This window comes from Pseudorasbora parva, chromosome 15 (genome assembly GCF_024679245.1).
Source record: "Pseudorasbora parva isolate DD20220531a chromosome 15, ASM2467924v1, whole genome shotgun sequence".
Lineage (NCBI taxonomy): Eukaryota > Metazoa > Chordata > Actinopteri > Cypriniformes > Gobionidae > Pseudorasbora > Pseudorasbora parva.
In genome coordinates this window covers 11,560,975-11,588,215 of record NC_090186.1, presented here as the reverse complement: position 1 = coordinate 11,588,215, position 27,241 = coordinate 11,560,975, and positions in this window count along the sequence as shown.

The following is a 27,241-nucleotide window of genomic DNA, read 5'->3' as shown; positions in this document are numbered from 1 at the left end:
GATGAATGTTTAAAATGTAATGTAGAAATATGAAATAATTAGAAGGAAAAAAATGAAACATCGACTTTTTAACTATGAAACTAACACCGCCAGTAGGTGGCAGCAAATCTCTATCCTCGTGAGAGAGTTGAATCCTTTATTCAAACGAGTCTTTTAAAAATCATAAATCTTTTAATCTAGCAAACGACTCTGGGCTAATCTATAAAAATTAGCCTACTCAGTAACTTTATTGAACTATTGTATAATGTCACATTTGCGATTGTGCAGATGTTCGGAAAAACACTCTTGCTGGTGTGATAGCCTAACTCACAGCCTCATAGGCTCGTGTTAGAACTATATAAAACGGGGACTCGTTAGGCCTAAAAAAAAAATTTTCTTCTTTTCTTTCTTTCTTTTTTTCATGTAGCCAATGCCTATTCCTATTGTGATGACCGTGGAGAGAGCGCTCAAAACTATATCATTTAGTGAACAAATTTATAGAAATGATCATTCTCTGTAAAGCAATGAGACGTGAACATATGAGAATTTATCAAGATTTCTCTAAATGTGCGCTCTTTTGGACTAAAAGCCTAATTGAAGCGATTTAAAGTAGCCGATCGGATGGAGTTAATGCGGATCAACGCGTGCTATTCTTTGCGAAATAAAGATACATATTCTGGTTGCGCCGTTTGATTATGGCCTCGAAGCTCAGTCGGAGGATATTTAGGACCGGGTATTTTTATTCTGTGCTCCCCTCCGTCTTTCAAACTAGCTTTCAAACTACTCCGTGATCGCGAAAAGACGCGTTCGGCGGAGCCGCGCACTCTAAGCGCTCAAAGGCTATAGCCAAATCACTACTTTGGGCTGATTATAGGCTACCTCGCTCACACATGGCCAGACAGTGGAAATACGTTTTATAATTCCTGATTATCTGGCATAAATTAGCCTCATTGATCTTATACATCTTGAATTCGATCGATATACCTACTAAAAACATCATTGCTGGATTATTTTGACTATAGGCTATTATAAAAGCAGATGAAACATATAGCCTATGGCTACTGTTTATCACATATTAGCCTACTTTGGGCCAAATTTACGTTTAGAAACCATTAAAAAAAAATTATCCCTCGGGAGTCTGAGCTGTTTTGGGGCCCTTTAAAAGTTTTGCTCTGACATTTGTGCTTTTTTATTACAATGTATTCAGCACAAACTGTGCTACTATAACATGAGAACAATATGTAGCCTACATGCTTGTATTTTTGAGAGAATAATGTTTGTGCATGGGTTTTGAAAAAACAAAAAAATGTTTTAAAATTAGGTCTCAAAACACACAATAGATATGCGGCCACAATACTTTAGTAGACTAATGGATGTGGTTGCTTATGTTTAATTAAAATCATAAGTTTAATTAATTTATACGCTACAAAACTAAGTAGGCTATAGAATAGGAAAATATGTGTATATGTCATTTTGACACGAATACATATTAATAAATGACATGTTCATGTTTGAGAGTCTGTAGGTTAACATAAATGCAGATATAGGCCTAATTGTAATAATAAAAAACAACATAATTATCGATTTTGAAATATTAAACCTGTCAATACAGAACGAAATATTCTGTAGCCTATTTTGCCGTCAATACCATGGATATGTATGGTCAACTGCAGGCTACTGCCGACGTTGTCTTTGCTGTATCAATAGGTAATATATTTATATTTAACATGAAGTATAGGGCTTCCCTGTACATCAATACCAGCAGCAGCGCCGCGTCAGACACGCTTCTGGTGTGCAAAGACAGAGAAAACGCCAGGCAGCCGCCCCGCGGATGACACGCAACAGAAACGCCACGCTCACACCACGCTTGCCTAAGGCTGGAGACACACTGCAAGCGTGGCGTTTCTGTTGCGTGTCAGCCGCGGGGCGGCTGCGTTTTCTCTGTCTTTGCACACCAGAAGCGTGTCTGACGCGGCGCTGCTGCTGCTGGGAAGCCCTATACTTCATGTTAAATATAAATATATTGCCTATTGATACAGCAAAGACAACGTCGGCAGTAGCCTATTGACCATACATATATATGGTATTGACGGCAAAATAGGCTACAGAATATTTCGTTCTGTATGGACAGGTTTAATATTTCAAAATCGATAATTATGTTGTTTTTTATTATTACAAATAGGCCTATCTCTGCATTTATGTTAACCTACAGACTTTCAAACATGAACATGTCATTTATTAATATGTATTCGTGTCAAAATGGCATATAAACATCTTTTCCTATGCTGTTTTGCCTAGAAACGCTTCCAACACGCTCGCGTGTTGCGTGAAAAATAGGCGTCTCTTCTATTTGAAGCATGCACGCGTTTTCCGCGCGGCGCGGCTGACGCAGGCAGTATGCAAGCGCTAACCGGTTAACATGGGAGCCGAAATAAAAACGGACACGCCACGCAGCCGAGACGCTCACGACACGCTTGCAGTGTGTCTCCGAACGCCGGCTCCGCCGAACGCGTCTTTTCGCGATCACGGAGTAGTTTGAAAGCTAGTTTGAAAGACGGAGGGGAGCACAGAATAAAAATACCCGGTCCTAAATATCCTCCGACTGAGCTTCGAGGCCATAATCAAACGGCGCAACCAGAATATGTATCTTTATTTCGCAAAGAATAGCACGCGTTGATCCGCATTAACTCCATCCGATCGGCTACTTTAAATCGCTTCAATTAGGCTTTTAGTCCAAAAGAGCGCACATTTAGAGAAATCTTGATAAATTCTCATATGTTCACGTCTCATTGCTTTACAGAGATTGATCATTTCTATAAATTTGTTCACTAAATGATATAGTTTTGAGCGCTCTCTCCACGGTCATCACAATAGGAATAGGCATTGGCTACATGAAAAAAAGAAAGAAAGAAAAGAAAAAAGAAAAAAGAAAAAAAAAACCTTTTAGGCCTAACGAGTCCCCGTTTTATATAGTTCTAACACGAGCCTATGAGGCTGTGAGTTAGGCTATCACACCAGCAAGAGTGTTTCTCCGAACATCTGCACAATCGCAAATGTGACATTATACAATAGTTCAATAAAGTTACTGAGTAGGCTTTTTTTTTTTATAGATTAGCCTATCCAGAGTCGTTTGCCAGATTAAAAGATTTAGGATTTTTGAAAGACTCGTTTGAATAAAGGATTCAACTCTCTCTTTAAGATAGAGATTTGCTGCCACCTACTGGCGGTGTTAGTTTTATAGTTAAAAAGTAGTCTCATTTCTACATTACATTTTAAACATTCATCTCTTAACATAATTTATGCAATTATAATTTGTTGTGTAAATCCAGATGCCATGTCTAAACAGCCTGTGTCAATCGAAAAAATGTATTTTATTGATACCGACATTCCTTTATTTGGTCATAATAGCCATACATCGTGTCTGGCTATTAGAGGACAGATAGATATGACGATGATTTTAAAAATACAGTTTTCTCTTGGCTTTATTATTAGAGTTTGGATCTTCTCTCAACCGAGTGAGCACATCATGCATTATATTGTATTATAATGACGATGTAATATTAGCCTACCACCAAACTTTGACTAAAAGCATGTTGCATATTAATTGTTCTAGGAACCTGAAAGCATATTAATTATTTTTGTGTAAATTGTGCCACTCCATCATGATATTTGTAGTGCAAACATAAACTGAAGCATTAACTTAATATTATATTATATTAATATAACAAAAAAATATATTATTCATTGAAATTTAAGTTAATAAAAACATCTAAAACAAATAATACATGTATTATTTACATTTGTATGATGACAACACTCAATGCTCAGTGAACATGTTTTACATTTATGCTATTTCAATAGATTTTTTCAGTCAAAGAAGCCAAATAATTGGGTGACAAATAGCATGCATATAGACTATTAATTTTACAGGCAAACAAATACAGTTTTGGTAAAACTCTTATTTTGAAAAACACGAATCCATTTCCTGCCAATCCGATTTCTGTGCAAGAATGGGAAAACCAAAAATCAAGTCATAATGTCGTTTTTTCGTTTTTCTAAAAAAACGAAAAAACGAACAAAGGAGTTGTTTTCTCGGTTTTTCGTTTTCATTTGTGAAAGCAAAAACAAATGAACGAACGATACCTGGACCTCCCTTGACATTTATTTGATCAAGAGTTGTAAAGATTCAGATTAAGAAAAGAAAAAAAAGAAAGCATTGGTGGCCTTTGCAATTTGGAGGCCAGTTTCAAAGAAACAGTTGGAACGATTGAGTCATTTAACAATTGAGTCAAACTGAATTAATTCAGGCACAAAGCAAGTGGCTGTGTCCGAAAGCAAACACCATGTCTACACACGACACGATCATTGATGCACCGCAACATCTTAAAACTGTCTCCACTGGATGTGTGCTTGTGGTATGACACAAATAGAGCGAGGCATCAGTTTACTATCTGGGATTTGTCATGTCGTGGCATACCAGTGTAGACAACATCATTGATTATAATGGGTTATATTGTCTTTTGTCGCATCGAATTGCACTGCTTGTGTACGGTGTAGACACGGTGTAAGGAGTGACCAGTTGCCTCGCAGTCCTATCAGGCAATGACTATGCATGCTGGATTTGTGCATGAAGGTACTATTTCAGACAGACAGGAGGGAGCATACAAGTTATCCTTTTATCATAATATATAGCATCAAAGTTAAAAAGTTGATGATAATGATTTGCTTATGTCTGGGGAAAGCAGCCCTCTATGTCCTGAGTTATAAACATAAAAATAAAGGCTATTATAAATATTAAAAATAAGAATTCATAATTGAAAGGGAATATAATATAACATAATTGAAATTTTACCCTAGCCTAGAAATCTAGACGCACCCTAGCGGCAGCAAATCTAATCTGCCGTGAGTATCGTCTAGCAACTCTCAATACACTTCTGAGCTGTAAAAAACAAACTCTGGTCAGGCCAATCACATCGTGTATAGAGTCGGCTTAACATAATGACGGCAGAGTTGCGCTTGCGTGCTATTAGTAAACACAGAAACTGGCGAACGGTGGTCTTTCGAATCAGATTTGACCGCGAACCTTGGAGATTTGGAGTTAAGCTTTTCTTTGAGAAAAGAACAAAGAACGGCACTGAAGTCATTCTTAAAAACGGAAGATGTTTGGAGTTTTGCCGACTGGATACGGCGGAAGTTTAATCTATCAACTAGCTCCGCTTCACATTGCTCTGGTTGGTTGTAGCGCTATCCAAGTGTGTGCAAGGCTTGTCAATGGTGAGTTTCCAGACCAAACATCTTGATGTGGGTCTGGCTTGTCAGGCTAATTTTACTCTTGAATTTTAGGAGCATTTTTAATAATTTCTGTGGCATTTTTGCCCCAAACCTTTTTTGAGCGCAAGTGGAGGCACCTCCTGAGGCACATTTCAAGTGAAAAGGGTGAAACATAGCAAAGGCCACTACTGCTCTTTAGTAACAATTAGGTAATGCATGCCGCTGACAGAGTTATCTGACAAAAGCCAAGCCCTTTATTCAAGCCTAATGAGAACACCAGCTAAATTAGCTCGGCAGTGAGATTAATTACACCAACAAACTAATTCATGCATTCTGCCTAAAGTCTCACTGTTTACATGTGAGTGTTTGCATCTGTTTATGTGATATCTCAATCATCTCTGATTGATCTTAAGCATGTTAATGATTGTGATGCTGAATGCTGCTAATGCTCAAAGTGTCCCAAAGTGGGTTGAGAGACGAAAATGTAATGGACTCGCAAACATGTACAACTAAATTAAGTACTCCCACTGTCTCCCATGAAATTGCAATGATGAAATGAATGGAGTTGCCACATGGACCTGTCAATCATGTTGTCCCCAGCTCTCAGATCTGCCTGTTGAGAGGCTTCTTTCACATAACACTGAGTTCTAAAGTGGCCTGCCAGTTATTAATAGTAACAAATCTGTTTTAATGACTTAAAACAGACACCCTAATGCGGTGGTTTAGTGGGGAGAAATTGAGAATGAATGGGAGAAAGGGTAATGTCTCCATCGCACTATATGATTCGATATTATTGCTTTGTGCGATTGTTCTTTCTTGAACTCTACAGTAAGTCAATAGAATTCACCTGCTAATTATTCAACAGCGATGCCATAAAAATATACAGAGCTACAGCAAAAACTTGTATAGTGTGTCATAGTATATGAAAACTGACACCATGTCTGCAAAGCTTCACGACGTCACAACAGAAAGACTTGCATGTTGAATTTTTGTTTCCAGTCCTCCATGACAGGTTCCGTCACATCGCATCTGTGAAGTTGACCTATAGGGGCACAGAAGCTCTTCCGTACACAGCTTTCAAACATGCGAAACTAAAGAGAGAAAATGGTTCTGCTAGGTGGAATTATGGATGGAGGAAAGGTTTGTGGAGCTATGGCAACAGTACTCATACCTTTATGATGTTTCATCAGCTACCACAACAAAAGAAAAAAAAAGAAGAGAAGAGAAAAGCTGTTAAACGATAGCGGATATGCTTCAGCAACCCTGTGAGTACTGAAATTAGCATTAAGCTAACAAATCATTCATTATTTTCTCCTTAGCTATAGAGAAGTTTGGGATAGACAATAACAGAGAAAACAATTGGATGTGCTAGATTTATAATGTAATTACTTACCTACATTCGTGAGGTCTAAACAAAAGCTTCCATTCGAACACAAAACGGGAAAGTACTCTGTTCAAAACCAAGCAGCAGTGGTGACAAAGAATTAACTTTCAGACAGAAGTGGATTTTAAATAACTTGCACTTTACAACCGTTTGTTGTCCACCAAGTGTCTCGTTTTACACTGAATGAATTTTTTTATATATAAATGTGTGTGCTTTCCATAGTATTTGCTTTCAAATATGTATTGTACCATTACTTATTATGCCTGATATTTCATAGGGCAAACGTAGTTGGATGACTTGGAACACAGAATAACAAATGAGAGTGGAGAAGACCAGGAGACAAAGAAGGATGTGTCCGAGTCTTCCCCCTCGACCTCCTACCACGCATTTAGACTATCAACTCCACAAACCTCACTGGAAGCTTCATTATCCCACTAACATCGTCAGCTCACAATCAATAACCTTGAAAGAGCACATCACAAGTCCAAATAAAAAAGTCAAGAGAAATCATCAGATGGACTTGAAATTGAGAAAGTAACCATTTTAAAAAATGTGTCTGATACACTGCTAGATGCCAGTATAAATGTTGATCAAACATTTGGCAAACAGGTAGTATGATCAGATGATGCTAATCAATTGGCCAACTGACCAAAGGGGCTGTGTCCTTATGATGCACATGAAAACGAGGCCAGATTAGCATTGCATCTAAACTTTATCCCAAACCCCTGGACAGGGATGCACAAATTAAATTCATTAATTCATTAATTCATGTACTCCCAGTAACAGTGAGCTACATCAGGGCAGTAGAAGAGGCATATGTCCAATAAAAATAAATGGTGTAAATTTAAAGGAGGCATAAACTGCGTTGTTTTATAGTTTTTTGGTGTTTCTTGGGGTGCATTTATAATGTTAGAATGTTTTTTTTCCATCAAAAATAATCATAATTTATAAATAAAATACATTTTTCCTACACTGTAAAAAAATATTTAAAAATAAGTTACCTGGTTGCCTTAAAATGTTAAGTTTATTGAAATAAAAACAATTTAGTTAATACAATTAACATTTTTGAGAATCGACAACCTTTATTCAAATATTATTTAAAGATTTTGTAAGCATATTGGGTAATTGTGTGTTTTATTTGTGTTGATGCAGTGAAACCAAAAAATCACAAATTGTCAAATTGTGCTTTTTTATGATGTATCATTTTTTTTATATGGTTCAGATAGAATAATATTTTCTATTTATTAAACCAATTTCCTTCATTGTATCAACTCACATTTTTATTTCAAACTCAAAATTTTAAGTTAACCAAGATACTTACTTTTTTTAAAAGTTAAACCAACAATATTTTTTTTACAGTGTACCCTGATTTTACTCTGCTCTGAACGCTCTGTTTTAAGGGGCATCTGCTGTGTGAGTTCAGTGGAAATGCCCACTGCTGTGATTGGCTAATGCCTTTACATTTGAAATAGTATTACTCTCTCTTTTAGCATGTTTTTACTATTACAGCTCTCATATTTAACTAATTTAAAAGTGAAAAGTGTTACATTACTGTGGCAAGGGGGGCGTGGTTCAGCGAGGTCTGCAGCGGGAGAGAGAGCCTTGGGACGAGCGGTAAGTGAGTGGGTTGGACGCAGATTGGTAACACCTGTATCTCGTTTCAGTAATGGGCGCGGAGAGAGTATAAAACGCCTGGAGAAACGGAAGCAGGGGAGAGAGAGGCGGACTGCTGACGCGCACCCTAAGAGACTGAGTTGTTGACCCGGAAGGACCGCAACCTGGAAGTGAATCGATGCAAGAGTGTTTATGAGAAGTCACTTGAGTGTGCACGCTGTGTTTTGAGTTTGAGAGATAAAGTCGTTAGCAGTCTCGCCGACCCCCTTGTCCTCTGCCTTCCCATCTACGAACTGTACTACAATTACATTTAGAGCTATGGTCTCGTGGCATGGAATGTTGCAGAGATGGACAGTGTAGCCAATAATAGATATGTTAAGTGCATGAAAGCAGTGATTTCGTCATTGCAACTCTAATGAATGCTTTCATCTTCACTAACAGTGCAAATGTGATATAGCTAAGAGATTTGTTGAAAAAAATGGGAGTCACTAAAAAGCGCAGTTTGATTTTACAGCTGCAGCGTGCATTGCTCCAACGATTGCAATGGGAGCTTTCTTTATAGAATGTAATCACAGTTAAATAACTGAATGTTTTCAACCTACTACGCGAAACAATACAAGTGACTGGTTTAGTTTACTGACACACAGGCAAACAACATTTGACGGTATATTAATAATTAGTGTGAATCAGGGGGTGGGGCTAAACAGGCAGTGATGAAGTAGGCGTTGACCATCTTCTGCAGAGGCGGTGCTTGCCTCCCTTTGACGTCATAGATCCCCACTTTGAAAGACCTGTTGTTTGCTGGGCCTGGTGTCAATAAAAGATTTCGTGTCTTAAAGGTTTATTTTACTACATAATTAAAACGTCCTAATACTCACCCCCAAGTCATCCAAGTTGACCTGATCATCACCTTTCCAAAGTGATAACGTAATATTTGGTGCATCACAGATCAGAGCAAGAAGAGCATTTGAGATTAAAAGTATATCTTTTATTTTATTTTATTTTTAATGGCTGATCATTTCGCTACAGATAAGACCCTTATTCCTTGTCTGGGATCGTGGAGAAGCTGCATTGAAACTGCATTTTGGACCTTTAAACCAGGGGTCTCCAAACTCGGTCCTGGAGGGCCACTGTCCTGTAGAGTTTAGCTCCAACCCCATTTAAACACACCTGAACCAGCTAATCAGTGTCTTACTAGCGCCTTGTAAGACACTCCCTGCGTCCCAATTCGCATACTACCCATACTAAATAGTATTCAAAAATAGAATTAGTATGTCCCAAATCATAGTATATTGAAAAGAGTATTCCAAAGATACCCGGATGGTTCACTATTTCCGGTCAGAATTCGAAGTATGGATCGATGCGCACTCTAACGGCTGATATTGCTCACAACCCACTGCGAGTTGGATGAGAAAAAACTACAAACATGACAGATGTGCGAGTCCGACGGTTAAGTAAAGAAGTTTAGATAAAGGGGTTTGAGTAACCAACTATCAATATTTAACCTGACAAAAATATATTTATTCAGTTTTGTCCACATTATATTTGACCTGCAGCAGCATTGTGAACTTTTGTAATGACACGTAGGCCATTAACTTTTAAATGCATCATTATATTTAAACTGCAAACACATGAGAGTCTCTGCATTAAAATTCCTGTTCTTTGCGCGTTTTCAAAGCTTTGATTATGTTTACAGTGTGCAATAAAACATGAGTTCATGTTTCATGTGTAAAAAAACAGTATTTTTCATACAATTTACTTATCTGTACAGCGCTGTTTCCTCTGTCCTAAAGGATGTTTTCCTTGTTCTATGAAGTCTCTCCTTCAGAAACACGTAACGAGTTCTGATTGGGCCAGCGCTTCCCGTGTTGTGATTGGACAGCAGCTTAGCACACTTTGCCCGGAAAGGTCCCGCCTCTTACCATAACGGGGAGATGCAAGAGCTTAATGTGCGCTCTTCTCCACGTGGGAGAGCAACAAGACCACGCCCCCTATTTTGCCTGTTCTTGTGGGCGGAGGGTTAGTCAACAAACGGTTCTAGTGACGTCATTCATGAAGGAAGTGCAGGGGTGTAGTCCAAACCGGCCGTTCGCTGTAGGCTTTGAAAGGGAACTTCTGTTAGATAAAATATCTCGCTTGGCATTGAACTTTGAGCTTTATAATTTTACAGGTATTATTTATGCTCTAACAGCAACATTACACACTAACTAAAGTTTGAAAGATGGAATCGCGAAGAACGTGACCTTTAAAGACCAACAAATGGCAGATCAACGAACGGCTACATTTCTCTCCGATACGGTAGGAGATTAATCTGAATGTGGAGGATTTGAACTGTGATGAATCTGACGATGATTGACAGGGCAGTTAAACGGTGACGGGATACAGGTAACTAAGCGACAGAGTCTGTTAAAGATGGCAAAGTAGTATGTCCCAAAGCTTGCATACATTTCTGCTACACACTCAAAAGGATACATTTTCTTCACAAAAAGAGTACATACTTTTAGGATGTAGTATAAGTAGGCGAATTGGGACGCAGCAACTGATTAGCTGCAGATGTGTTTATTTGGGGTTGGAGCTAAACTCTGCAGGACAGTGGCCCTCCAGGACCAAGTTTTGAGACCCCTACTTTAAACCGTTGCACCTCATTAAAATCCACTATATGGAGAAACATCCTGGAATGTTTTCCTCAAAAACCTTAGTTTCTTTTCAACTTAAGAAAAAAAGACATAAACATCTTGAATGACTAGGGAATGAGCTGTTCTGCAATATTTGCAAATTAAATTAATCTTGAATTTTGAACAAAAGGGGATTTTGACATGCTAGTTCAACATGTACGATTTTTACAAAGCAAGCAAAGAAAGTGTCACTTAATTTTAATAAATTCAAGTTTTTACTAAAGAAAATGTATCTATATGTGAATTGCGTCCATATTAACAGATGCATCAGTTGGTTTTCATGTTTAAATCATATTTTCCTGCCAGGAAACAGATCCAGCAGGTGAAAGAAATTATGCCTTTAAATAGTCTCGATGATTTTTGGCAGCAGTACTCCTTTCCTTCTTCAAGCTCCAGGAACTATGTTGTGATTTTCATCTTCTCCATCTGCAAAGGCTGAAGGCTGGTACACATCTGATGCCTTTGCCCTGAAGGAAGTTATGCACACAGAGTGTAGATAGTGTTACTGTTGTCACTTTGTCAAGCTCCAGTGCAATTTTGAAAAGATAAATAGAGTCTACTGGCCAAAATTCTAAATGCGTTTTAAACTGTACGCCTTTCCCATGACAGTCTGTAGTTAAATATTATCTGCCTAAGGTCCAGATTTTGGAAGGAGTATGGCTTCATCAGGCCAATTTGGAGAGGGAATGCATCATCATCAACAAATGCGTAAGTTATGTTACTGCCTGGTAGTGGTTCTGGAGGGGGGACCATCCGGTAGATATCTGTCCATGGCAGCTCAGAGGGCCAAATATTCCTATTTTTCTTATATGCCAACATTGGCATAAATAAATGTTGATAAATAGTCAGCGTTGACTACTGCCCTGACTACAACAGAACATTTGTAGTTGTGGCAAGTACTTCCAGAGTTTGCAAGTGGCTGAATGTAGATGTGCTTTCCATTTATGGCATCTATGCAATTAAGAAATCGCTGCTTGCTTTTAAATCCAATTACCACCTATCTCCAGTCTGCCTCCGTTGTAGGATTCTGAAAAAAAACAACAACATATATAAATAATACATGTAATGTTCTCACAGTTTTACAGAGGCCATGACATGCCTAATTTTTTTCATTATTATTATTTTCCCTGAAGTCCACTTATAATGTTAGTAAAGACTCCCAATGGTTAGTTATAATATAAAAAACATGCCCATTATCTAATCTGGTTTTGGGACATCTCCTGTAAAGGTATCTCTGTGTCCACCCACATGTCAGTCTGTCTGTTATGTACATCAAATGCCTTACCTTTAAATTATCATCCCTTAAGCCATCTTATAAGGCTTTGCAAGTCTCCATCACTATCTCACTGATAGTACTATGGCTGATTTAAAATTGACTTTTTTTACCAGTAGCAAGGAACCATAGGGTTAGTGAAAGCTGCATTCTTGGACTGATGACTCTTGTCAATTTTGTGTCCCTTCTTTGGTTAAATGGTGTAAATTTGCCAAGCAAGTAGCTGAAATACTCCACATATATATATAAATGAAAGCTTTAGCATAAGTTCTGCCAGGAAGACTTAATTGTTACGTCACTTCAACTTCTGTCTATCCAATCACATTCTAATACTTGAGTATAAAAGATTGGTACTTACTCATGTTTGAGTTCGCAGATGCTGACGCCCCAATTCACCGCCATCCTCCCCACCACCTCCAAGTCAAATCCTTCCCTACTCCACCCCACCACCACCACCAGGATGGTCCCTTCCATACCTCACCGTGGGCGGGGGTCGGCTGCGCCTCTGCCTTCGTCTTCAGGCAGGATATGCAGAGTCCATACCCTCTGATTGCGAGCTACGGACGGGGCCTATGCCAAAGTACTTTATTGCTTGCTGGATTGTTAATAAATGGATTATTGTCACAGTATTTATTCTCCCGAGTCTTTCTGGCAGAAATATATATATATATATATATATATATATATATAATTTACAAGATATTACTTGTCACTGGTATTAGTGCAGTTATTGCTTATCGAGTCCATGTAGTGTTTACCTTCATATTTAGCACAATGGTAACCAATAATGTTAGTCACTTAAAAGGTTTAATTAAAACAATACATTATCATTTTTAACCTGCAACCATGCATTTATTTAAGTTGTGGTAACAGTTTCCTTGAATTACTGTGGGTGTGAGTGTTTTTTTGCAGTGTACATGGTAATTTCTCTACTGTGCGACAGAGAGTCGAATGGTTATGACGCAATCGTTAGTCTATTTTTACAAAAACTATAGTGTAAGATGCAAGGTAATGGAGCCTTTTATACATTTTCGTTTTTCTATTTTCGATTGGTTAGAATTTACGTGCGGGTCTGAGGGAAAATTCCAGCAGAAAATGAAAAGCCAGCAAACAATACAACTATGGAGAGACGACTGCACAAGCTGGTTTTGTCCCTGGCCATAATGTATTACATTGTTTTTACAGTATACACCACAGTATGCAAGCAATACATTTCTATAATGAAGAGCGGATGCGACTGGAAAACAACTTTCTAATGCACTGCAGACGGCGTGCGTGCATCACTCTTCACTTCAAGCGGAGGCGTAATTCTTCTTAACTCTGACGTGCTCATTTTCCGAAAATATTTTTGACAAAACACTTTCTCATCCCATAATGCAAAGCGCAGCTGACTACAGCAGCTGGTTTAGTCAAAAAATTATCAGTACTTCTTGCAATTGGTTCTGTTCGAGGTCGGATCACGTTCTCACCACAAACTAACTGCTCCAGAATTCGTTTGAAAGCGTACCGAGACCACAAGTTACAATTGTGTGGTCCGCTTTTGGTGCGCACCCGAGTGCGATTGCTGCTTTCACACCTGACCAAACGAACCGCACCAAATGGGAAAACGGACTCTAGTACGATTCAAACTAACTAAATGAGGCTTTCACATCTCTAGTTCATTTCATTTGGTCCGAATCAAGGGCAAACAATTATACATTGTTGCATTTTTTCAGCTTTTTTGGTTCTTTTTCACACCACACTGATTGCTTTGATCTGAACCAGTTGAAACGAATCAAAATGCACGCATATGACAACATCCGCAACACTCATTGGCCATGGCGTATTTTCTAAACTGCTTTTCGATTGGTCAGAATTTACGTGTGGGAAAATTCTAACAGAACAGGAAAATCCAGCAAAAACACAACACTGGAGAGACGACTGTGCGGGCTGGTTTTGTCCCTGGCCATAATTTACTACATTGTGTGTATTTACCACAGTATGGAAACAATACATTTCTAGAAAGAAGTGTGGATGCGACTTTAAAAGAACATTCTAATGCACTGCAAGCGGCGAGCGCGCATTGCTCATCACTTCACTTCAAGCGGAGGTGTGCAATAACATGCTCATCTTCCGAAAATATTGCCAATGATCTATCAGGTAATGTCATGCACATAATGTCAGCACAGCTGACTACGGCAGCTGGTTTAGTCCAAAAAGCATCAGTATTTTTGCAGTTGGTTCTGTTCGAGGTCGGATCACATTCTCACCACAAACAAACTGCTCCAGAGTTCGTTTGAAAGCGTACCGAGACCACCTCTTCAAGGAGGTCTCAGTACACTTGTTTGGTCCGTTTGGTGCGCACCCGAGTGCGATTCCTGCTTTTACACCTGACCAAAGCCCCTTTCACACTGCGATGCCGGCAAATACATGGATAATGCGACCCGGCATTTGTTCCCGGGCCGCTACATTTGGTCCATTCACACTGCCAGCGAAATACCGTAATATGTGCGCTTTCCCACACAACCCGTAACGGCCCCGGAACGAGCTGACACGTGACATCCTGATGTGACGTATAATGGCGAGCGATCTCAGCTTCAGCGCGTAAAGTAAGGAGCTCCGTGGTCTCGACTTGTGTCCAGTTTGCACACATTTCTGCTTGTTTAATTTTAGTTTCTTTTGTATACGAACACTCTCTGCGTTTAAAACTGGAGGGTTGTATTATTGAAAAAAACAAGCTCTAGGAGTGCACGATAACTACGTACATGTTGCGGCATTAGTTTCGGCTTTTGTTCACACAGCGCTCGTCCGGGGTCGAATTCGGTAATCAATCCCGGGACGTGGTTGCTTTCACACAGAAGGCGACCCGGCAATGTTCCGGGAATATTGCGGGTCGGACGTGCAGTGTGAAAGGGGCTCAAATGAAGCGCACCAAAGAGGGACACGAACTCTAGCACGATTTAACCAAACTAAATGAGGCTCTAAATAAGAACCAATTTTCCTGGTTGCTTTGGGTGTCACAAGGCTGCAAACCAGCCCTTCCTTGGTGGAAAAGAGGTATTTGAGACACTGTTTCAGATTTATGGGGAAAATAACAAACATGGATGGATTTTTACCACATTAGGGTGGTTGTTTACATACTGCAGACACATTACTTTTATAACAATATAAAAGTGAATTTTACATAATGTCTCCTTTTAGTCATTTTGATAACCAACGCCTTCCTTACCTTTAAATGTACTTATACTTCCTTAAACTTTTCCTTTCTTCAGATGATACTCATTTTTTGTTTAACTTTGATAATAATAAAGTTCTGCCATGCATTTAGAGGCTGCTTTTTCCTTCCATTCAGAATGTCTTTCTCTGAGAAAGTTCCTCCAAATTGAACATCACAAGTGTTTTACAGGTTTAAAAAGAGAACAGAACAAAATATACTGGTAGCAGTTTTAATATTGCTGTCACACTTTGTACTCCAGTGAATATTTCATAGAGTTGGTATATTTTGAGTCAATATCTGTATAAATACATACCTTGGGTAGAAAAGGGCATTTTCACTATTATTGCTCAACACCCTCGTTCGGCTCCTCACCCTCTTCATGAACATGCAATACAGTATTTTGATTGGCATTTGGTCAGCAGTGACCCAGGTACGCTGCTCATGAGAGCCCGTGACAGATGTTTGTGCTGAAGCTTTCTCTAAAAGAGTAACAAATAAATGAATGTTGTCAGTGCAATGAAGCAAATCAGAGAAACAACGTACAACAAACAACGCAAGTCTAAGGCAGTAGCAATTATAATATTTTAATGAATACCTGTGGGAGTTTTAAAACGGAACATTTATCTTTGAAGACACAGATTTATGCAGTGTTAAGCTCTTACCTGTTCACGTCTAGACAAATATGAATGCCTTATTTGAGGAATGATTAGCTTTCTGGTGTTTGTTATGAATGGATTAATGGTTTTGCAGTAACATGGAACTGACTGACAACTTATGTTTTGCATTGAACTTTTCATAGTTAAGTTTTATGACTGTATATTACTGGTGAGTACTGAAAAAGAGGAACATTTCACAGTGCTTTTAATTTGCACAATGCATTGTAAAATCAAATTAGTTAGGCTTATTTTAAAAAAAGCATGCAAACCGATTGGCCTAAAAAAGTAAAGGAATAGTATGAAGTTTGTTGTGCTAACAAATGCTTAGTTAGTATACAGTAGGTCACTTAAACAAGAGGTGTAGTAGCTGCATCAATAGGAAGAGAATTATGGTAATATGAATGTTCCAAATGCCAACTAAATGTAACACTGGGTGCGTTTACATGCACGTTCTTAAGCCTAAATAAGCCGACAATGAACATGGTCATGTAAATGCGGTAACCTGTTTTCGTTGATCAGAGTAAGGTCATAAAGGGCATAAGCATAAACCGGTCAGCTTTTGTGTGTGTGACAGGTGAAAAAATAAAACGGAGCAGATTTAAACGCATCCAGAGCAAGCTAGCATTTTGCATGAAATAAGGACAAATATCACAAAGGCAGACTCTTAATACCCAGGCAATTGTAAAGATGTGTTTACATCTCATGCAGCAAAAGTAGAAGAGGTTCAGTCAAAATGCTTCATCTGTAACTGCATGAGGGATAATATGAGCCGTGAATCTGCCACTGACAGGGTGCACGCTATATTTAACATCACAACTTTTTATTTTTCTTCTTTCTTCTACTTTGGTTTGATCAAACTGACGAGCTATAGCTCAAATTGCTCAAGAAGTTAATGTTGGTTCTGATAGAAAGGTGTCAGGATGCACAGTGCATCACAGTTTGTTGCGTATGGGGCTACATAGCCTTAGATCAGTCAGGGTGCCCGTGCTGACCCCTGTCCACTGCTGAAAGCGCCAACACTGGATACGTGAGCGTCAAAACGAAACCACGGAACAATGAAAGTAAATGGATTTCTTTTATATCATGTGGATGGCCGGATGTGAAGCAGTGTGATGCTTTGGGTAATGTTCTGCCTGGAAACCTTGGGTCCTGCCATCCATGTGGATGTTTCTTTGACACGCACCACCTACCTAAGCATTGTTGCAGACCATATACACCTTTTCATGGAAATGGTATTCACCGGTGGCTGTGGTCTCTTTCAGCAGGTTAATGCGCCCTGCCACAAAACAAAAATGGTCCAGGAATGGTTTGAGGAGCACAATATTGAGGTGCTGAATTGGCCTCCAAAATTCCCCAGATCTCAATCAAATCAAGCTTCTGGAGGATGTGCTGAACGAACATTTCTGATGGAGGCCCCACCTCACACCTTACAGGACATAAAGGATCTGCTGCTAACAACTTGGCGCCAGATACCACAGCAGTAGATTCCATGCCTTGATGGGTCTGGGCTTTTTTGGCAGCAAAAGGGGACCAACACAATATTAGGAGGTTAGTCATGTAAATGTGTGTGTGTGTGTGTGTGTGTGTGTGTGTGTGTGTGTGTGTGTGTGTGTGTGTGTGTGTGTGTGTGTGTGTGTGTGAAAATGTTTGCTGCCGTATTGTGCCCAAGAGCATATTCTATTTAATGTCACTTAACAAGAAACTATGCTTCTAACTACAGCTTCAGTATAGTTCTAGCAATGCAATAAGACTGGGAAGAGAGGTGCAATACTGTGAGATATGTGAGAAATAAAGTTTATTTGAACATTCGAGCTTGATCTAGTAGACCAGACAAACAAAAATCAAGACTTTGAGGCATAATAGGTCCTATTTAAAACAAGAAAAATCTATTTAAAAAAAAAAAACATGTCAAAGATGATAATAACAGTGGAAGAAATAAGAGAGGTGTATGTGAACTGAGACAAGTGCTGTTTTTATTCTTCTCAAGCAGAAAAGTTAACACATTTCACTGAGGCTCATTGAACAAGTTGATAAGTACGTTTCACTTCACCACCTCACTGGCAAAGGTGAAGCCTCCGACACCTACACATACACTCGCACACACACCAATTCTAGCCCTATGCATGAGCGCCTCTTGACACGAGCACCATGTGCCACAGAGGCACAATGACAGCGGCTTTAAGTGCAGAGCTAATTAAAGCACTGAAAATAGAGGAGGTGATGAATGTGCTGTCAAAACCTGCGTGTGCGCATGTGTACGTGCTCCAGTGAGAGAAAGAGAGCATATGAAAGGTAGAGGTAGTGTGAGCTAAAGGAGAGACCGAGGCAGCAGATATGTGAAAATCTCAAGTGTGTTCAAGGAAATCTGTGTGTGTGTGTGAGTGAATCTGTTGGGGCGTGTGGCAGCGGTGATCAATAGCGGACATCAGGAGCATGACACAGCATTTTTCAGTAATGAGGCAGACATTGTTATCAGTTTAATTAACTAGACTCCTGCTACTGCTATTCCTGTCTGTCAGCACTAAAGCCCACAGCAGGAGCATCCTGATGATGACACAAATTTCATCCTGTTTATGGTTAAACCTATTAAATAAAAGCAAGCTAATAAGATTTGTATGATGCTTCATTGTGGTGATTCATGAGTATTCAAATACAGCTTGCAATTTCCCTGCAAGCATTGTTTTTGCCTTGTTTTCCAGTAAATATTATCAAACGCCATTAGACAAATGAATCATTATAATAGCTATAAATGCAACATTGTGGAAGATACTATACATTTTTTTGCAGGAATATTCAACATCACAAATTATGATTGTAAATAAGTAACAGTAAAGTTGTGACCCTGAACCACAAAAATGTTTTTTCAAGCTGAATAAATAAGTTTTCCATTGATGTATGATTTGTTAAGATGACAATATTTGGCCGAGATGCAAATATTTAAAAAAATCTGTAATCTGAGGGTGAAAAAAAACAAAAAACAAAAAAACACGCAATATAGAGAAAATCGCCTTTAAAGTCGTCCAAGTAAAGTCCTTAGCTATTCATATTACTACAACTACTAATTTTTTTAATATATTTTTACGATAGGAAATGTACAAAATATCTTCATGGCACATGATCTTTACTTAAAGCTACACTGTGTAACTTTTTTAGTTTATTCTTAGCTAAAATCACTTAGTTCTTTCAAAAATATATGTGCTCATTAATGTATATTTACTTCTTTCAAGTAATAATGCATTCTCGTAATTTTATAATAAACCATTGAAAATACATACATGTTGAGTGTTCGGATAGCAGTCGCCATGTTGCTCCTCCATCTTGAAAGTACATTTGCCAAAGAGGGACATACCCGTAAATTCAAGCTTCGCTTTTCGCGTTTTTACACTCGATGGCACTGTGTCGAATGTGAAGAGGAGGATTGCTTGAGGCTGCTATATGATGATGGAGGATCACTCTTAAGCCCCTTTCACACTGCACGTCGGACACGCAATATTCACGGAACATTGCCGGGTCGCCTTCTGTGTGAAAGCAACCACGTCCCGGAATTGATGAGCCTACCGAATTCGACCCGGGTCGGGGACCTAGTAACATTGCGGGATATGTATCAGAGTCGCCAAGGAATCGGAAAAGAGAATTAAGACGGCAACGCAACAGGCAAATCAACAAGACAAAATAAATATTGGAGTGGCCTTTCCAAGATGGAAAGAGCTCATGAGGAGCAACGATTTTAAAAAGGAGGCCGACGTTGCCTGCTTTCTTCTCGACAGGTAATATTAATTCAGCCTATTTGTGTATATTGGAAGTTTTATTGTTGCTTGGCTAATTATATCATGGTGTGCTCTGCATAACACTAGAACGACGTCTAGGATAGTTTTCCTCGCGTCAATGATGAAAAAGTATTGTTTACCTTATAACATAAATCCGTGTTCTATGACGGATAACATGAGATTAATATTTTAATTGCATTATAATTTTTTTGCCTTACGCTAGTGATGTCGTACAATATACAGAATAATGATAGCACTGATAAAAGTTACTTTACTAAGATTAGCTTGCATTCGTCTGGGAACCTGATAGCTGATGTTAGCAATGAAATGGTTAAAAATAACGAAAACGTAAAACTATTATTCATTTACATAGATTAATTTGATCATAGATCATTTGGCAAATTAAATAACTGCAAGTTATAATATTTTTCAAAAGTAACCTCATCACTTGAAGCAACACTCACCGAAAGAGGTCGAACTGGAAGCCATGACTAAATCGGCCACCGTAGGAGTTGAAACGAAATCAAAATTGAGAGGAACAGAAACTATTATCCACTGGATGGCATACCTTTTCACCGCTAGATGGGGGAAAATATCACACAGTGTAGACTATATATATATATATATATATATATATATATATATATATATATATATATATATAATATTATATATTATATATATTATATTATATATATATATATATATATATATATATATATATATATATATATATATATATATATATATAAATATATATATATATATATATATATATATATATATATATATATATATTGTCACCATAGACATTCTCCTATGTTCTTGATGTTTCATTATTAAAGTTTATATTTGGATCTTCTGAATCTACTGCCTGTACCTGTGCAACTAACAGGTACAGGCAGTAGATTGGTAACTGACACTTACATTATCCCAAATGTTTCGAAGAATGTTTAAATCCAGATAAATAAGCAGTTTCAACCGCCTATTACTGACATCATACCCGCAATTTGGAAACAGCAAAGACGCTTTAAAAGGGGGGTGAAATGCTGTTTCATGCATACTGATCTTTTTACACTGTTAAAGACTTGGAATCCCATACTAAACATGGACAAAGTTTCAAAAGTTAAGGTGGACGTTTGATGGGAGTATTTCTTTGTCAAAAATACTACTTCCGGTTAGTCATAAGTTTCGGCAAGTTTTTTGCGATCATGCGTCCACTTGACGTTAATGGGGGCGGAATTTCCTTGTATGGGCCTTACGGACAATTCTACCGGAAGAGCGTGAGAGAGAGAGAGGGAGAGAGCGAAAGTAACAGGCTACGCCCATCAAAGCGCTGGCTTGTAGGATGCGCTGCACAGGTGATGTGCACAACTAACAATGTCACCAAAAAAGTGCGTTTTTGGTTGCCAGACCAAGACAGTCCTGCACAGATTCCCCAAAAACCCCGCGTTAAGGCAACAGTGGATGGAATTTGCTTTTCCAGATCAGCAACTGAGTTGCGCGAATGTTTATATCTGTTCGCTCGACGCCGGATTTTCCGATCGCATAATGCTGAAGGATGGAGCAGTCCCAACGATAAAGGTCCCAACGTTAGAACCGCAGGCGGTGAGTAAGACTGATTCAAATGTCTGTGTTTTTGCCTATGCTCATCAAGTAGCCCAAACATGATCACGTATAGTTAATTGATCAATGGAGCATGCGATGTGTAGTGCGTGTACATTTGTTTAGCTGGCCACTATATGCGTAACTTTATGTTTGTGTATTGTAAAAGCACTCCAAACAACAATACACAAAGAGTGGGGAAATATGTTGAACTAAATAAGCGCGCTTCTTCATTCAAATGCGCTACTATTCCGTGTCTTTCTATGTAAACACTAACTTAGCCTGCCGTGCAAAACCAGTCCGCTTACTAACGTTACAATTGTCTACACAAACCACGCGTAAACACACACACACACGTGCACAACGGCACTTCCCACATGTACACCTTCAAAGACAAAAATACGACGATATAATTCAAGTATAAATATGTAAATAACACAAGCCGCTAAGCATATTATATAGTTAGTGTATAACTTGTACCACATAGAGACGTCCTGCTCTAGTCGTTTTTGCTGCTGCTCCTGTTCAACTGCAGCCTCTGGGTCTGATTCCGGATCATAGATGTATGGCTGTATCTGATTAAAAGCCATATTTTTATTTTGAATAAAGTTTTTTCCCGCTGTTAGGGATGACACAGCTTTACGACGCACTCAACACAATAGCAGCGGCGTGCACACGTCATTATTTAGCTCCGCTCACACGATACGCCCCCACCCGCTCTGCTTTTTTCGGAAAGACTCGGAACAGCGCATCTTTCTTATATAATTATAAAAAAAATAAAGACTTTTCGGAGATATGCAGGATGCAATGCTACTCTATAGGTACTCAAGATTGACATGACACTGACTGAAACTGAGTGTTTCACCCCCCCTTTAATGTATTAGTTGTCTTATTAGACAGGTGAGCAACTGTTTGGATACATCAACAGAAAATTCATCAACAGAAAACTATGCATGGTTATATAGCTCAACATAGTTAGTCTTATTGGTTTGTTAGTTTTCTTGATATAGTGCGAGTACCATGTTTGACCATGCCTAATATCAATCTAGCTTACTGCAGTGTACAACAACTCATAGTAGCTACCGAGCATTATAACATAACTTTTAACACACTGATGTATCTTATATGATAAAACAGCGCTGCGTTACCCCACATATGCATGACTGGAAGAAAAGCAAGCGATCAACTGTGGCATAATAAAAGCTCCACTGCTCTCGAGCCGTGTCTCGCTTGTCTCTCATTAGCAATCGCTCCGGCGGCCTCGCTCCACTCCAATGGCTTTCAGCCCCACCTTTGTACTACAGTAACATTAATACATATTTAAAACATTAGATTTCTGGCCAAGTCCTGTTGGATTCTTTTCCACCGGGTGTAGAAGTGAAATCAAGGCGACAACACACTACGCCTTTGTTTTGAAAAAGCGACCCCATAGCAGCGGAAGTTACATATTGTGCCTTAAATACGTTTGTTTGGACATGTTCCACGGTAATTGCATGTCTTCTCGTATCTTTAAAGAACCTTGCGAGTTTAGCGATATTACCACAAGAAAAATGACATACAATTTTGCCCAAAAACAGATAGTATCATGTCTAAAAAGCCATGATGTCAAACCAATCTCACGAGGAAACAACATACAAATAAGATCCTATGAATTAGCCTCAAATTTGACAATATATCACATAATTATAAACTGCCATGAGAGTGCCACCATACTTTTCTGTTAATAAAATATGAATGAATTGATGTGATAAGGATCCACACAAAACAAGGTCATTGTATTTCAAATTGTCTTTAATTGCTTTTAAAGAGAGTACAACATTTGCAGATAACATCATTGAATCACTACAAAGTAGAGAGTCCCTCAATAGACCTTGCTCTGTTTGTGTGTGTGTGTGTGTGTGTGTGTGTGTGTGTGTGTGTGTGTGTGTGTGTGTGTGTGTGCCCTTGTTTATATTACATTGTGGGGACCAAATGTCCCCATAAAGATAGTAAAACCTGAGATCACCTATTGTGGGAGACAGCCAATGGTCCCCACTTTTCAAAAGGCTTATAAATCATACAGGATGAGTTTTTTTTTTGAGAAAGTAAAAATGCAGAATGTTTCCAGTGATGAGTAGGTTTAGGGGCAGGGGCAGTGTAGGGGGATAGAATGTACAGTGTGTACAGTGTAAAATCCATTATGTCTATGGAGAGTCCCCACAAAGATAGTGAACCAGACGCGTGTGTGTGTGTGTGTGTGTGTGTGTGTGTGTGTGTGTGTGTGTGTGTGTTTGTGCATGAGGGGGGGTTGCTATGACAGCTAACTCCCCTTTGTACTGCGAACAGATAGTATTTTTAGTCATTATCACATTTTAAATGGAACTTGTGTGAGACCGTGGAAACACCCACCACCACTCTGTACAGCTGCGAAAGGCCACGGCCTGCAAAAGACTAAAGCGAAAGTTATTTGTGTGCATTCTCAGTACAGACCTGATGTTCTTTAATTCAACTCCTGTTAGTTGTTCTTTTAGCTTTCGTTTCCTTCCTCATCAATCGGTGAGACACATTTGAAGATAATTGGGGGCAGGAATCAACTCAGGAAGTATCTGAGGTGGCCACGTAATTTCCTGCATCAATATGCATCAGCGCCGTGTTTACATTCTGCATCCTTAATCAAACCTCCACTTCAGGTTTCGAGACCTTTCCTGCTCCCAAAACCGTCATCTAATTATCACGCCAGACGGTAAGCTTGAATTCAACGGGCATTTGTAGTTCCCCACTAATCAAGAAATGATATTCTCCAGCAGCGCGATAACAGCTTTTATGGGGGTTAACATGGTGGTTCACTTCATGTTCATTTCAGTTCTCATTGGGTTTGTTGTATGCTACTGTTTATCAGTTTAGTCCGATGGATGCATTAGGATGTGGCCAGTGTGCCAAATATCAATGCAATGTTATGATTGGAAAGAAAATGCATGGGTACATTATGTTATTCCCTTGATGGCTGTCAGAGCCTTTGAGGTGTGAGGCTAACGAAGTTTGACCTGCAGTGAAGGCTGGCTTGCCAAAAACTCTCCCATTATAAGATTCACATCTGTGTGATTAATGCAGACAACTTTGGATGTGGTTGGGAACGGCAGAAGTAACTGACTGACTGCATTAATGAAATGGAAGAGTGTGACCTCTTTATTTGTCTCTCTCACTTTCTCACTAGAGTACTGTATCTCTCTGTCCTAGATATTGAATTCGTATATACGTAGAGTGTTTTGCCCTACATTGTGTTTTTGTGAAGAGTATAAGCTGGATAGAGAAGACAGTTTAAAATAAGGTGATTTTTTAGTCACTTTTTAAGACCAGCAAACCATCTTAGCCTGGGTTAAAGTCAGTGAAAATAGCCATTTACAACCCATTTTTTTCTTCTGCGATAACACATTTTAGAGTGAAAAGAGACATCCATTGAGAAAAAATGTAGGGCACAATGTGATCCATCAGGTATTGATTGAATGTTGAAAAATGAGTATTACATACCAGAATGGAGCCAGACCAAATGTGAGTTTGCTGAAATGATGGTGGGTCATTGGATAGTGATGTTAATCCTGAAATGACTATTCTTTTCTGCTGACAAGTTATTAGATAAATAAAATGAGAATGATTTAGAAGAAATTTGGAAAAGTTTTGTAATCTGTTTCATGTTCACTGTAAACCCAAACAAGTTGGCAATCAGTGAGACAAATCAATTGCCTTATTTATTTATTTTTAAGTTGAGAAATATAAAGAATTAGCTTTTTTGTAATCATACATTTTAATTGCTCTGAACTTGAAATATTTGAGTAAGCTAATTTATACATTTAACTTAAAAATATGCAATCTCAAATCTCACATGTTTAGTAATGGAAACTTAACTTGCTTTATCTAGCTAATTCAGTAAATGCCACCTTGCTAATTGGATACAAACTGCTTTGGTAGCATTAGCATATCACTTGTTGAATGAGGACAGGAATATAAAACCATTTAACATATACCTTTTTCAAACTATTCTCATACTCAACTCAACACCATGATGGTAATCCTACAAAAAAACCAACATAATGGAAACTCTTCTCAACTTACAAAAACAAAATAACAAAACATTAACCACTACAAAATCACTTAATGTTTACCTTGCAAAAACAAAACAAAACAACAACAACAACAACAAAAACAAACAAACATAATATAACACTTAATTTTGGCATTTACTGTGCCATGGCAAAGCATGTTGGGCAAAGCCCTGCCCATATTTGGTTAAATTTAAGTTACTCTGAATTAAAATAAACAAGTTCATAAAACTCAAAACAATGAATGAATTCAGAGTACAAAATGTGTCAGTTATGGGAATTTAAAAGAAAAGGAAAGTTATAAATACACTAAACTCAAACCACTTCATTATTTTAAACATTAGGGTTTGCAGTGATGGTTTCTTTCTTTCTTTCTTTCTTTCTTTCTTTCTTTCTTTCTTTCTTTCTTTCTTTCTTTCTTTCTTTCTTTCTTTCTTTCTTTCTTTCTTTCTTTCTTTCTTTCTTTCTTTGATGAATAAATTGTCTTTGTGTAACCAAGAAGTAAAAACTAAAAGGCTTTCTGTGCACCTTGAATATAAATTTGTTTCACAAAGTTGTGAATATCAAGATTTATCAACTTTGAAATATGTAATAATAGTAATAATAATAAAAATAAAAATAAAACTAATACTCTTGAAGGATCTAAATGGGGTCCTCTCTGATTTATGATTTTTGTTTTACATGAGCTTTACAAAATGAAAAGTTTTGAAATATTTTCTTCTGAGATACTGAATTTGGGATTTTCCTTAGTTGTCAGTTATAATCATCAAAATTGAAATAAATAAAAATTTGAAATATATTGATATCATAAATATATCAATACATACATTTGTGTAATGAATGAATATAATATACAAGTTTCACTTTTTTGAATGGAATTAGTGAAATAAATCACCGTTTTGCTGATATTATAATTATATTACCAGCACCTGTATCTCGCAATTATGACTTTATTTCTCGCAAATGGGAGTTCATATATCTTTTAAAATGTTTAATTCTGTATCTGAAACAAGCCTCCCAGATAGCAAAATTGTTCTGGCCCAGATCCGGCCCACACTTGACACTTTCATCTGGCCCACTACCCGCGTGGAATGATGGCACTTGGGCGGTCCGCTCCCGTTTGCCAGATTTAGGCCGCAATCAAGCCATAGCAACGCCGCATGTCAGCCATGAACAAAACGCATGAAGCAGAACTGGCCCACATCTGGCCCAGATAGCAAAATTGCTCTGGCCCAGATCCGGCCCACACTTGACACTTTCATCTGGCCCACTACCCGCGTGGAATGATGGCACTTGGGCGGTCCACTCCCGTTTGTCAGATTTAGGCCACAATCAAGCCATAGCAACGCCGCATGTCAGCCATGAACAAAACGCATGAAGCAGAACTGGCCCACATCTGGCCCAGATAGCAAAATTGCTCTGGTCCAGATCCGGCCCACACTTGACACTTTCATCTGGCCCACTACCCGCGTGGAATGATGGCACTTGGGCGGTCCACTCCCGTTTGTCAGATTTAGGCCACAATCAAGCCATAACAACGCTGCATGTCAGCCATGAACAAAACGCATGAAGCAGAACTGGCCCACATCTGGCCCAGATAGCAAAATTGCTCTGGCCCAGATCCGGCCCACACTTTACACTTTCATCTGGCCCACTACCCGCGTGGAATGATGGCACTTGGGCGGTCCGCTCCCGTTTGTCAGATTTAGGCCACAATCAAGCCATAACAACGCCGCATGTCAGCC